Below are 14,129 nucleotides of genomic sequence, written 5' to 3' on the forward strand. Positions count from 1 at the left end.
AAAATATAATTAGAAAAAGTCTTCCGTCAAGTTCCTCTATTTTTAAGGTAGAACTGTTGGAAGTTTTGACTGCTTTGAAATTAATTATTTTTAATGATTTTTCTAATACAATTTTTACCATTTTTACCGACTCCTTGAGTGTTTTATTAGCATTAAGAAGTTTAGTCTCTTGCAACCATTAGGTGCAAGAGATACAGGATTGGCTTTATATTTTATTAAGTAGAAAGCATTTTACGATTAAGTTTTGCTGGGTTCCGTCCCATGTTGGAGTTGTAGGAAATGAGCGAGCCGATGTTGCAGCTAAGGCTGCAATTAGGCTTAATCACATTTCCAGCATGGGTGTCCCAGTTTCCGATTTTAAAAGTAGTAGCAGGTTTTATTGTAGAGACCAGTGGCAGGCCCACTGGTCTAATTTAAATAATAATTTTCCATTAAAGTCAGTTAGGCCTTCTGTCCAACCATGGTCGCATATATAGGTGGGCAGAAGATCTAGCATTGTTTTAACATGTTTACGTATAGGGAGCACACATTATACTCGTAGGTATCTGATGGCAGGTGGGACGGATAGGCAGACTCCTCGCTGCTCTGCTTGCCAAGTAGATATAACCGTCGAACGTATTTTAGTGTCCTGTACGGTTTTTAGATGTCAACGTAGGAAAAATCGTTTAATCAATATGTCCCTTGGGAAAATTTTTGATGAGTGCTGCATTGGAGCAGGTTGTACAGTTTTTAAAAGAAATTGGTATTTTTTATGAGTTACAGATATATGGTTTTATTGTGATTTTAGATTTTAACCTGTTTTATAGATTTAATTTAATTATGTTTTACTTTTATTTATATACTTATATTCTATACTAAAAAATATATATGTGCTGAATGGCCTTGTGGTTCCGGTGTTTGGCTTCGGGCCAAAAATTTCATAAATCAATCAATCACATGGGATAAGAGGACTGACATCCTCCGATAAGAGGTGGATAACCCGGCTTGCTTCTACTTTACCAACCAACCCCTCTGTTGACGACTTGGAAACTCTAAAGGATCATTCTACAGATGCTCAAAAAACGAAGTAATTTGGGTAACACAGGGAACCTGCAAATCCTTCATGTCACCCAAATTCAAATAGAAACTAATTACAGTGTCTTGTATAAAACATTTCAAGGTTATAGTAATATCAAAGAAATTAGAATGAGGCTTGAAAATTACAAATGGAATTCATGGATATCATTCGATAATCATGATGAAGTATTCAATGCAATCAGTAATATTATGAATATTAAAATCAATAATTTGAACATCAAGGCTGCACTTTGCGATGGGGTACCTAAGGATCTAGATATATACAAAGCTGCAGATTGGATTGATAAAGGTATAGAGGTAGTTGTACCCTCCCAGAGAAAGCCAAAACCACCAAAGTGGCCTATTGCTCAGTTAAAAGGGAGTACGGGAAATTGTTTTGATATATGTAAATTTCGTCAAAAGAAAGTAGATACCATCGCACCAGGAAATAGATCTCGTTTTGGAAAGAATAGTTTCCTCATAAGTGCCAAATCAGAAACACAATCTGTTATAATATGTAATTTAAAGATAGAGAATGATGACATAAAGCTGGATGTGAAACCCCATCTAAACTTCAGGTATGGAAGGTGAGTAATTTTCAATAGATATATGAGTTTACAGAAGAAGAGATATTGGCTATGTATCCTTTAACTGTGTGGATAGTGCATAAAGTTCCTGGAATGTCAATGATTATCCCGACTTCCCAGGATGCTGATGTGCCTTTCCACATTTACATAGAAAATGAATGGTTTAAAGTTCGAATTTTTAAGCAGAAGCTGCTGCTATGTTTTAATTGCTTTAGATATGGGCATCCATCTAATGTTTGCAAGAATGATAAAATGTGTAGTATAGTAGGGTAAGGCAATTTTGGACAGAGGCGATTTTGGACAAGTAAGGCAAAAATTGGACAGATGCAATATCTCTAAGACTATTTATTATTTAAAAAAACTATAATGCTGTTAGAAATTTCCCAACCTAATACTTTATGAATGGTTTGGTTTGGTTTGGTTTGGTTTGGTTTTGAAAAAAGTATTAAATACCAGTAGAAAAAAATTGTTGAATATGGGTGTCCAATAATTGCCTCGCCTTTATTTTAGGGCTTCTCAAAAATAATACTAGAAATTAATATTTCTGAAAAACAATTAGTAGATGATAAAGGAAGGTTTAAAATAAAAAAATAGTGAAAAAATCTGGAATATCTAGTGTCCAATTTTGCCTCATCTCGAGAAATGGTTAGGCAATTTTGGACACAAATGAAAAAAACAACTAATTCATAATGTTGTTAAGTAATAGATTTTGTAATTTTCTTATCTTTTATATTCTTATATGTATTTATATATTTTCTTAATAATTTAACCAAAAATATAGGTAAATGATAGTTATTTGAAAATATTTTTGACTTTTTACTTCAAGGGAAAAATATTGATTCATAAAAAACGGAAAAAGAAAAAGGTTTTCTTTTCAAAAAAAAATATTAATCAAACCTATTACTAATGAAAAAAATATGTACAATACAAAACCTGAAATGAAAATGAACAATTCAATATATATTATAGCCATATACGTAACAAAATAAATGCCTGAATATAAGTCCCGTCTATTTACTTCAACTGAATGCTCAAAAAACTGCTTCTGTTCTTTTAAAGATGGCACTAACCATTTTTGTTAAGGCCTGGGTTTCATACATAAGGACCTTTAATTACATCTGTGATTTGTAAAAGATATATATCCGTTTGGTGCTCTGGATACTCCTCTACCCATGATGCCTGACGGATGATCTTAGTGGAATTAGTATGGAACGGCAGGGGTCACTTGCGTTAGTTAGGCACTGTGCATCACAAGGAAACTGGCTGTCCTTTTGATGACTCTAACCAACGAATCCTCTATGGACTTATTCATTCTCTGAAAAGCGAAAATGAAAGAATGTCCCCCCAGTCCCGGGCGTTACAGGGTGCTAAGAATCTCCTGGTTAATAAATACTAAAGAAAAATTGAAAATTGGTAATTGGAATGTTAGAAACATGAATCAGATTTGGAAGTTACAACAAGTAGAGAATGAGTTTATGATTTATAGTTTGGATATCTTAGCCCTAAGGGATTGGTAAAGAACTCACACCAAGGCAATACATATATCTACTCAGGAAGAACAGATGGAGTTGGAAGAGAAGGGGTAGGAATGACGGCATCAAGAGCAGAAAAGTCATAAATGGAGTGGAGAGCTGTATATAGCAGATGGTCACTTGCAAAGTTTAAATCAAAGCAGTGCAATATGAGTATTATAGTTAACTATGCACCAACAAATGATTCCCCTGAAGACAGGAAAGATGAATACTATAAGGAATTGCAGTGTGTAACAGATGAGATCCCAGAGAGAGATATGAAAATTGTGATTGGTGACTTCAATGCTGAAGTAGGAAGGAATAATTGAGGTATAGAGAATGTGATGGGTGTTGAGGGTCTTAGCGAATTTGCAAATGAAAATGGGGCACACTTTATAAGTTTTTGTTCAACAAACAATCTTATTATTGGAGATATTCTTTTCCAGTACAAGGACATCCACAAATATACATGGGCTTCATCATGTGGCAATTACAAGATCAAATAGATCACATAGCCATTGATAGAGAGAAGGAGGACTGAGAAGTATAAGAAGCTATAGAGGTGCAAATATTGGTAGTGACCACTAGCTCCTCTTGCTACACTGAAATTAAAACCAAAAGCACCCAACAGATGTGTAGATAAAATATCTAGGTTTGATACAACTAAGCTTCTAGATGATGAGCTGAGAAATCTTTGCAATTGAATGTAAGAATCGATTTGCAGTATTAGAGACTTCAAGAGACAAAAATCAAACAATTAACAAATGATACTTAGGACACTATAAAAAGGAGACAAAGATAGAAGTTGATTGTTGAAAGTTTTTGAGGAAGTTATGAAAATTGCAAGGTAGAGCATGCTAAGCATTCCAGTATTGATAGTGAGGTCAAATGAAAAGTCATAAATTACTGAAGAGAATATTTAGGCAGGAAAGCAGATAAGTCTGACAAAGCTATGGATTCAGGGAGTGACTATGGTATAAGAATTTTACAAAGAGTTATTATAGAAATCTCTACGGGAGCAAAGAAGAAGAAACAGATACCCACAAAAAAAAAAAAAAAAAAAAAAAGAGATGCAGCTGACATAACAACAGAAGATGAAGAAAGGCAATATTGGATGGAACACTTTAGTGGGGTCATGAATAGGAGATATAAAGGGAATAATTTGATTGATATGCCTGAAGCCGAGGAAGACTTTGATGTGCCCATCAATGAATTCAGTGTGTTTGAAGTCGAAGCTATCTTTTAAAAAATCTCGAAGAGATGGGATGCCTCTAGTTACGATGGAATAACTGCTGAGATAATATTGGCCGAGAATGAAGTGACTCCCAAATTACTTACAAGATTATTTTGTAGAATGTGGCGTGAAGAGGCAAAGCCTGATGAATAGGAGCTAGGAGTGTTGGTGAAAACTGCAAAAAGGAGATCTGACTGATTGCAATAATTACAGAGGCATCACACTTACGTCAGTTGTTATGAAAATACTATGTTGTTTATCCTCCTCATGCATTTTGTAATGCATAGAACAGTTGGGGATGTTGGAGAAGGATTGGATTTGATTGGATTGGTAACAGGAAATTAGCTGACCTAGAGTATGCTGATGACGCTGTCCTTATTAGCAGAACACCACAGGTCAAGATAAATAGAAGAAAGACAGAGGTGAGGAGAGTGGAACATGCATTGGAATATGAAATATCATTGGAAGGAAAAAGGTTTAATGAGGTGGAACCATTTAAATATTCAGGAACTATGATATCTAATACAGGGATTAAGATTTTGAGTTCAATGAAAGATTGAAAAAAGCAAATGAAACAATGGCTAGGTTAAGTAATATCTGGAAATCAAATCGCCTGAAATTACATATAAAAGTCTGGCTATATATCAGTTTAGTGAGATCGGTGTTACTGTGTGGATATGAGTCGTGGTATAACAATGAAACAATATCCAACAGATTTTATAGATTTGAGAACAAAGCCATAAGAAGAATATTGGGAGTTAAATGACAGGACAGGATTAGAAATGAAACTATAATAGAGATTACTCAAGTGCCATATGTGGATAAAATCATGGTGAGGGGTAGATGGAGATGGTTTAGGCATGCTCTTTGCTCTCTCCAAGAGATTAGCTCACCAAACTTTCAACCAGGCTCCACAAGACACTAAAAGAGTTGGGAGACCCAGGCCTACATGGCTGAGGACTATGAAGTGCGAAGTAGATGTTGAATAGAGAAGTATTGATTTAAAAGCTCAAGATAGAGACGAATGGCGAAATCTAACAGAGGCCCTTTGCGTCAATAGGCGTAGGAGATGATGATATGTGGTTTCAAGCTATTCAACTCAAGGTGAGTCACTTTGCCTCCTCCTTCCTCTAAAAGCCGTTTTGTTGCTATACCAATGCAAAATAATGGATGCTCCTTATCTTTGCAAATTACCACATAGCCTACCATTTTCTTACAACTGAGGCTTCCTTATATGTAGGTGAAATGCTCTTCCAAAAGGAATTATATTCCTTTTGATTTACTATCAGGACTATCCAAGTAGTTTGAATTATCACTATTAATTACCTTGGTCATTTAGAATCTGTTATATTCACTTTAGTGTTTGCAGACATTTTTCTTAAAAAATCGAGAAATATTTGGTTGCTTTGTATTTCCATTATTTGTTTTTTTTTTTTATCACTCAATGCCTTTCTTTAGAGGTTTTCCTTTATTGTTCTTCATTTCATCTCTTTCTTAAATCTTCGATTGCATCCCTTTTTGTTACTATTTGAGCAAAGGACTTTCTTATTCTTGTCTTGTTTTTATCATTCTTGGTTGCTTTTTCTGTAAGGTTATCTTTTGTAGGTAAAAGTGTCTCTTTGATGACTCGTTCATAATATGAGGTAAAAATAATAAGAATAAACTAGATATGTACAACTTAGGACGAATATTGTTTATGGGATCAGTTTTGTCCCTCATTGATATCTTTCACTATCATGCTGTTTACTCTAATGTTGCTGCATTGAACACCTTATCAAAAAGGCAACACGCCAGCTGTGTCTTATCTATTGCAGTTATCAACATGGAAATTAGGAGAAAAGGGAAATATATTTCCCCTAATCCCTGCAACAATGTATATACAAGAAAGATTTTTTTTATTATTTGTAGCATTTGGGGTGACACCCCTCTCGAGGATGTCACCATGATTTGGTTGATCTTTTTGAAGGTTCCACTCCTTGGTGTCAACACCTGGGAGTGTGTCCCCAGTATTAAATAACTTTTTGAAAATCATATGATAACCCTCGAGCTAGAAAGACAAACGTTTTGTAGATGTAACACTCAGGGTGTCACCCCCTTTTAGGGTGTCACCCTGGGCAGAACGCCCCCCCCCCCATACTGTACTCCTAATGTCTTATTTTGTATGATTATGATAACATATATGTAGATTTACACATAAAAGTATATTTGCGTGCTCGAATAAAAAGTTTAGTTTATATATTCATATAGTAAGGCAAAATTGGACAGTTTACAAAGCCATGGTCAGGCAAAATTGGACAGGTAACTTTCTCCCTTTTTCTTGGTGAGGCAAAATTGGACAGTCTTGGATTACGGACAGAAAAATTAAGATATTTTTTTTTATTGCTGAAATATAGGAATTTCTAATTCTTTGATGATTATGAGACAAACTATTTTTATAGATGAGACCTTCCTCTCTTGAAAGCATGTTTGATTTTTGGTCATAAATTATTAATACAGATTTTGTACAAAGGTTTCTAAAAAGGTGTCCAAAATTGCCTCTCCCTACAATACTTGCTCCAGTGTTTACCATGGAGAATGTACACTAGATGCCAATTGTATAAACTGCAAATTGAATCATAAATCTGCTGAGAGGAGCTGCCAGTAATGTAAGTTAGAAGAGGCTTCTCTCAATAAGTGTGGGGCATGCCAAGAGACTTGAGTAAATTAACAAGTTATGCAAAGGTATTGAAAATAGGAAAAATGAGGCAGGAGACACCCAGCCCACCTATTATTGCCTGTATTCCCCCAAAAATAAATTTTCCATCTTCAGATAGAATTCTGCATGATAGGACAAGAATATTACCTAAGGCTTTGCTCACCTCTATTAAACCTTTGTCCCCCATTACAAAGGATAACACTAACCTCTTTCAGGCTATATCTTTGCCTGATTTGATGGAGGTTTCACCTAAAAATGAGTTATCAGGTGCACCTGTAGTGGGGAAAACACCAAAACCTGATAAATCACCACTTGTTAATAGGAAAAGAGAGAGACCTCCATGTCTCTCACACACATCCATTAAAAACACAAAGGTTATGACATCAAATAGATATGATGTTCTGCCTGTTGATATTTCAGATCAACAGGAAAACTTCTTCAATCAATAAAAAATTCAAGTTTAGGTCCACCATCTCCCACAAGAATTAGGTAAAAAGAACACTGAAAAGGCTAATATAAAACCTAACTTATCAAGACCCACACTTGAGAGGTCTACAGAAAATATTATTAAATCAAAAACTGTCAATAGGAAGACCTCATGGAAGAAGTCTTCAGAAAATAATACATAGTTTTCTCCTCCATTTTGCAATGTGGTTGTCAGGGTTTAAGGGCCAAATATGAAGAACTTGAGGGGACTGTCCGCCATATCCGCCATTTTTTTTTTAATCAAAATTACTCCCTTTCTACATATGTTTTAGACATACATAATACCTTAATCATATAAAAATTTCAAGTCATTTGATCAAAAACTCTTTGATTTATTAGCAAAAATTATGATTTAAAAAAAAATTAGGTACATTTTCCCCACTAATATGACACCATTTGTATTGAATCCTATACCATTCCATAAAAACTACTTTATAAACCGAACAATTCTGTGAGACGGAATTTTTATTTTCCTTTTTGTATGAATTTTTATTTTTTTCCTTCGTCTAGACGCAAAATTATCGTGGAAAGGAGGTAAAAAGAGAATGAAAATTCTGTCACAAAATTGTGGGATTTCTGTTCCATCTTTCTCACTAAAATCGAACAATAAATGAGAAAAATGTATCTAAGTGTGAATAAGTATGTTTTTGAGCTATGAGCTCCCAAAGATTTGCAACAAATTTTCTCTTATTTTCTTAAAGAAATCAAGATAACGTTATTCTGATAACTTTTATTGTTTATTCCTACATAAACGAGGTATTTGAACCCTAAGTTTACTATTACACTTGGTGTAAGGATATCATGTTTTCCTCTCTTCTTGCTTCTTTTTTCTTGTTCTCTGCTTATTTGTTCTTTGTATGAACTTAGGTAACATTGGCCTTGCTATAAAGTTCCCGAGAACGTTGTAAAAAAAACAATGTACATACGAACTGCAAGTAAACAAACACATGCATTATAACTTCTATACGTCTTTGGAAACTCTGGCTGCTGTTCTCGTTGGACGTAGATTTCGTTCACCTACCCTCTACCAATGCCTTCCATTTCTGCCAGACGTACAAGATTTTGAAACATAAGTGAAAAAATCGCTATATATATGCAAAAATCAACAAAGATGATTCTGTCAAACTCAGCCATGCAGATGACACAGTAAGAATGACGTCATCATTTAAAGACCGCTATATCTTCATTATTTGTAAAAATAATTGGCGTAAACTTCTGGAGAGCATGTACGATATGTTTATGCATACGTAGAAGCCATAAAACGATTTTCAATTTCTGAAAGTTGGTATATCAAAACACCATGGCTGACGGTCCCCTAAAGCTCTCAATTCACGAGCATTCCTCCATAATTGCATGTCTACAAAAGAACAAGCTTGATGCTAATACTCCTTGTCCTTGCAAATATGTTAGCTTTAGGATACCATATGATCACCGAGTAGGGAGCCATGGCGAAAGTCTCGTATACGCTCTCCTAAATGTTCCCCAAATATCTTTGTCTATCTGTACCCCTCTGCAGGCAGTGGTTATACAGATTGATATAGGGAGAAAATACTCAATCTGTTCTCTTTACTTGCCTGCAAATGATAACATCTCGTATGATAATTTATTAGAGATGACTCAACAACTCCCACAACCTTTTCTCTTACTAGGAGATCTTAATAGTAGATCTTAATAGTAGGTATCCTTTATGGGGTGATGTTTTAGTAAACACTAGGGGCAATATTATATTATCAGTTGTGGAAAACGAGGATGTTGGACTCCTTAATACAGAAGAGCCCGCACACTTTCATGTTCAGACAGGTACCTTGTCCTGCATTGATCTATCAATTGCAAGCTCTGTCTTCTCGATTTTAATTGGAGAACATTAGATGATTGGCATACCAGTGATCATGCACCAATCATTATAAACAGCAACAATGGTCCACCTTTACAAAGATCACCACCGTGTAATCTTGACCAGGCGGACTGGGTTAAATTTTATAAGCTAAATGAAATCGAAGGGAGTGCAGAACAGTTTGAATGTATTGACGATACTATAGACCTACTGAATGAAACTCTCCATACAGCAGGAGTCAATTCGATTCCCAAAACCTAATGATTATTCAAACGATGACCAGTCCCGTGGTGGTGTTTAGAATTCACTGTTTTGCATAGAGACACCAGAAAATCTCTTGACTAGTTGTGTAGACGCCATACTGATGAAAATATGATAACATACAAAAAGTGTTGAGCACAGTTCCATCGCGCCATGAAAGAAGCTAGTCGCCAATCTTGGTTATCTTTTGTTTCTTCAGTCAACAGTAGAACACCATCATCTTCTGTATGGAGGAAAACGAAAAAGGTTGCCGGCAAATTTACCCCAAACCCACCACCAGGGTTGAAGGTGAACGGTCAGTATGTGAGTGAAGCAAATAATGTTAGAAATGCCCTGGCTGATAGTTTTTCAAATGTGTCATGCAAGTGTGAAGGAGCTCCTGGTCACCAATACAGGAGCATTAAAGAAATGAAAATTTTAAATTTTTGCAACAGGAAAGGGAAGAGTCATATAATTCTCCTTTTACTGAAAGAGAATTTGATTCCGCACTTGCTACTTGTAATGGTACAGGCCCTGGACCTGATGGAATTCCATTTGCAATGATTAAACATGTACCTTTGAATACAAAGTTATTTATTTTAAGCATTATTAATAGAATAGGGCATGATCCTAGTTGTCCAAATGTTTGGGAGCTAGCCATTATTTTAGCCTTTTTAAAACCCGGTAAGGATATGTTTTTAGCAGCAAACTATCGACCAATTACATTGGCACCTTGTTTTTGTAAGATCATGGAGAAGATCAATGCAAGACTGATGTGGTGCCTGGAAAAGAAAGGTTTTTTTGTCACCCATCCAGTGTGGATTTAGAAAAATGCACTCAATTACTTATGTGTGGATACGACTTAAGTCCTCTATTTGTGAAGCCTTTGCTTCCAAACAGCACCATGTGATTTTCTTTTTTTGCCTTGAAAAGGCATATGACACTGCATGGAGATATGGTATACTTAATATCATTCATGATTTGCGATTACGAGGAGAGCTACCATTGTTTATTCAGTCATTTATTTCGAATAGTATTTTTCAAGTGAGAGTGTGGAAAACTCTATCTGAGAGGAAATGTCAGGAAGGAGGAGTTCCCCAGGGTAGTGTGCTAAGTGTAACCTTATTTGCACTAGCCATTAATGGGATATCCTCTGTCATTCCTCAAGATATTCTCTGAACACTATTTGTTGATGCTCTCTCCATATCATTTGTTGGAGTTAGAATGGAAATGGTTGAGAGAAAATTACAAATTACAATTGATAGAATTATTCAGTGGGGTGATATGAATGGGTTTAGATTTTCGACAAGCAAAACTATTATTGTTAATTTTTGTCGTATTCGAGGTTTACATCCAGACTCAGATATATACATCAAAGGTCAACGAATCTCATGTTTAAGTGAAGCTAGATTTCTAGGGTTGATATTTGATTGTAGACTAACATGGGATCCTCACTTGAAAGCCTTAAAAGTAAAATGTCCCTAGGCCCTGAATCTTTTAAAAATTTTATCTCATACATCATGGGGGGCAGTCTGCAGAACGCTTTTAAAGTTATACAAGTCCTTAATTTTTAAAAAAATTAGTTATGGATGAAAAATATACTCCTCAGAAACCCCAAGCCGACTAAAGATTTTAGATTCTATACACCATGATAGTATCAGATTATCCACTGGAGCCTTTAGAACTTCGCCTATCCTAAGCCTCCTTGTTGATGCTGGAGAATTACCTTTAGACCTTTACCGGAGGTATTCTATGGTTTGGTATTGGTTTAGGTTGCAAAGACCCTAATTTTTTAGCCTGTCAGAATGCAAACCTTGTAATGTATCATAGATATTTTGAATTGCACCCAAAATCTCCTTAACCTTATTGTTTCCGGGTAAAAACATTAGTAGATAGTCTAGATATAGGTAGAAATAAAGTGCTCCCATGTAGGATATCATCAACCCCCTCCATGGAAATTACCGGAGACATCTTTTTGTAAATATTTTATTGCCATAAAAAAGAACATGATTGACCTAGAAGCCAGGTTATTCTATGGAACATGTTGAAGAACATAAAGATTCAACTTTTATATAAACTAATGGCTCCAAATCCGATGCTGGCGTTCGATTGGGAGTATTTAGTAGTGCTTTTAATTGTAGAGGAGCACTTCCTTTAGTATCCTCTATATTTATTGCTGAATTATATGGCATACTAACCGCTATTTAGAAAATAGCGTTGAAAGACAAGGGCAATTTTACAATTTTTAGTGATGCAAGAAGTGTTCTACAAGTTTTAGAAGTTTTTAATTCCAATAACCCTTTAGTTTTAAAGATTTTAGAGTGGCTTTTTATTATTGGAGTGAAGGGTACTTCAATTTTGTTGTGTTCCAGCACATGGAGGTGTGTCTGGAAATGAGAAGGCAGATTTACTGGCAAAGAATGATGCAGCTGAGTTGCTACCAAGAAGGTATCCCATTCTTTGTAATGATTTTTTACCTAGCATTAAGAAGTTGGTTTATGATAATTGGCAACTACATTGGCATACTTTGTTTCAAAATAAGATGAGAGAAATAATGACTGTTATATCCCCTTGGAGATATAACATGATGCCCTGAAAGTGGGAAACGACTCTTTGTCATCTCTGCATTGGTCACACTCGGTTGACACACTAATTTCTGCTAATTGGTCAACAATTATAGCAACTTAAGGAATAGATATCTGTTTGATGCTTGAGGTGAGGATGGCAGGTTCATCCTTGCCAAGATGCTTGGGCATGATGCGTCCTATGTGAGCGGCATTTTTAGATTTATTTCAGAAGCAGGTCTTCTGAGAACTATTCAACTTTTATAACGACAACTTAAATGTTTTGATTTTAACTAAGTACTCTTTTGTTTATTATATATAATAAATCATATTAGCGCCAGGATGCCAGAAAAATTTAAATCAATCTATCATTCAATCTACACAAAAGTCCTCTACAGAAATGGTTTGCACACATTTCATATATGAAACCCATAAGGTAATTGCTCTTGAACCCCCTATATTAAAATCTTAGTGGAAAAAATGGTACTTTAAAGTACAATCCATCCAAAATCAAAAGAAGCAAGAAATGAAGAATGTTACCATAGGCAAGCAGACTTTCTCATAGAATCATAAGAAACTTGATCTTCCTCATTCCTGTTTTCCTGAGGCTAAACTATCTAGTTTAGCTTTTTGGTCTCTTGAAATTAAAGTTTTTTGATGGACCTTGTGCTTAAAGAGGTCCTTTGTTTATTTTATAAAGACTGCAGACTTCTTAGTTCCTAAGTTATCTGTTATTTTCAGCAAGCGGTTCTTTTAGCACTTGAAGAATTGGCAACATTACTTCATTGTGTCAATGTGTTTGTGGTAACTCAAGTCCAGCTGACTGCCGCCCAATTTCCATTACTCCCATATCATCCAAGTTTTTTAATGTCTTTTGTCAAAACATATAAATAGGTGTACTGAAGGTAATCATCTGTTCCCTAGTTTGCAATTTGGCTTTTGTAAAAGCTGAGCATGTGACACCCATCTTACAAACTCCAATACTGTACAGAAATCTCTTGATTGTGGTCAGGAATTTTTATGATTAGCCTTGATTTTAGTGCTGCCTTTGACCATGTTAATCATGAGGCTCTTGTTTTTAAAATCAAACAGTTGGGAGTAAGTCGGTTTTTTCTTAGCATCAGCTTTGAATCTTTAAGTAATAGATTGCAAAGAATTGTCGATGGGCACCATAGTAAGTATAGGAATGTGATATCTGGAGTATTCCGAAGGTAGTGTTCTTGGTCCATTACTTTTCATACTATATTCACATATGTGGTTTGGCCTAGAAAACAAGCTTATTGCTTGCAAATGATGCTACTCGTTGCAACGATTCCATCTCCTGTATGTACATCTGGGGGTTGTTGAATTTCTTAATCCCCAAATTAGGGGGCATGAACCCTAACAAAACTCTAAGTACAATTGTAAGTAGGTGAGGAAAGTGGCTCCTCAACATCTGGATCTCAGTATTGATACCATCTTACCGAGACTGTGCCTTGATGTAGCCATTGGGATTCAGAAGGGCACATCATTTCCGTCTTGAAGCCTTCTGACGGGCAAAAGGGCTCTTGAACAGGGGAATATTTTTTTTTCTTCATATCTTTCAACTGTCTCCAACCCTGTTGTCAAAATTCTATTACCCTTTTCACAGTTCAGATATTTTGAGGGGACATCTCACCTGTGATTTGAGCTTTTTTTTTTTTCCAAAACCAATTTTGGGATCTGTGGTGGTCTTTCCAACCACACAATAATGTTTGGACCATAGGAGTGTCAGTATTCCCTTACTGGCAAGCAGAACTATTCTCGTGCTGAAATTTGGCCCTCGGATTCCAGGGGTGGGCCAGTTTCATAGAGATAGACTCTCGCCATCCTGTCATGTTTGCCTGCCACTGTGATTAAAGTGGTGGATGATTTAGTCTTAAAATGATTTCGGTCCTATCAAG

General features: G+C 35.6%; 1 protein-coding gene across 1 annotated transcript in view; it reads left to right on the forward strand.

Annotated features, from left to right (window-relative positions):
* The window catches only part of Taf8 (TBP-associated factor 8), a 670,932-nt gene that overhangs the window by 86,625 nt on the left and 570,178 nt on the right, over positions 1 to 14,129 (forward strand). The window lies entirely within an intron of this gene.

This window comes from Palaemon carinicauda, chromosome 31 (genome assembly GCF_036898095.1).
Source record: "Palaemon carinicauda isolate YSFRI2023 chromosome 31, ASM3689809v2, whole genome shotgun sequence".
NCBI lineage: Eukaryota > Metazoa > Arthropoda > Malacostraca > Decapoda > Palaemonidae > Palaemon > Palaemon carinicauda.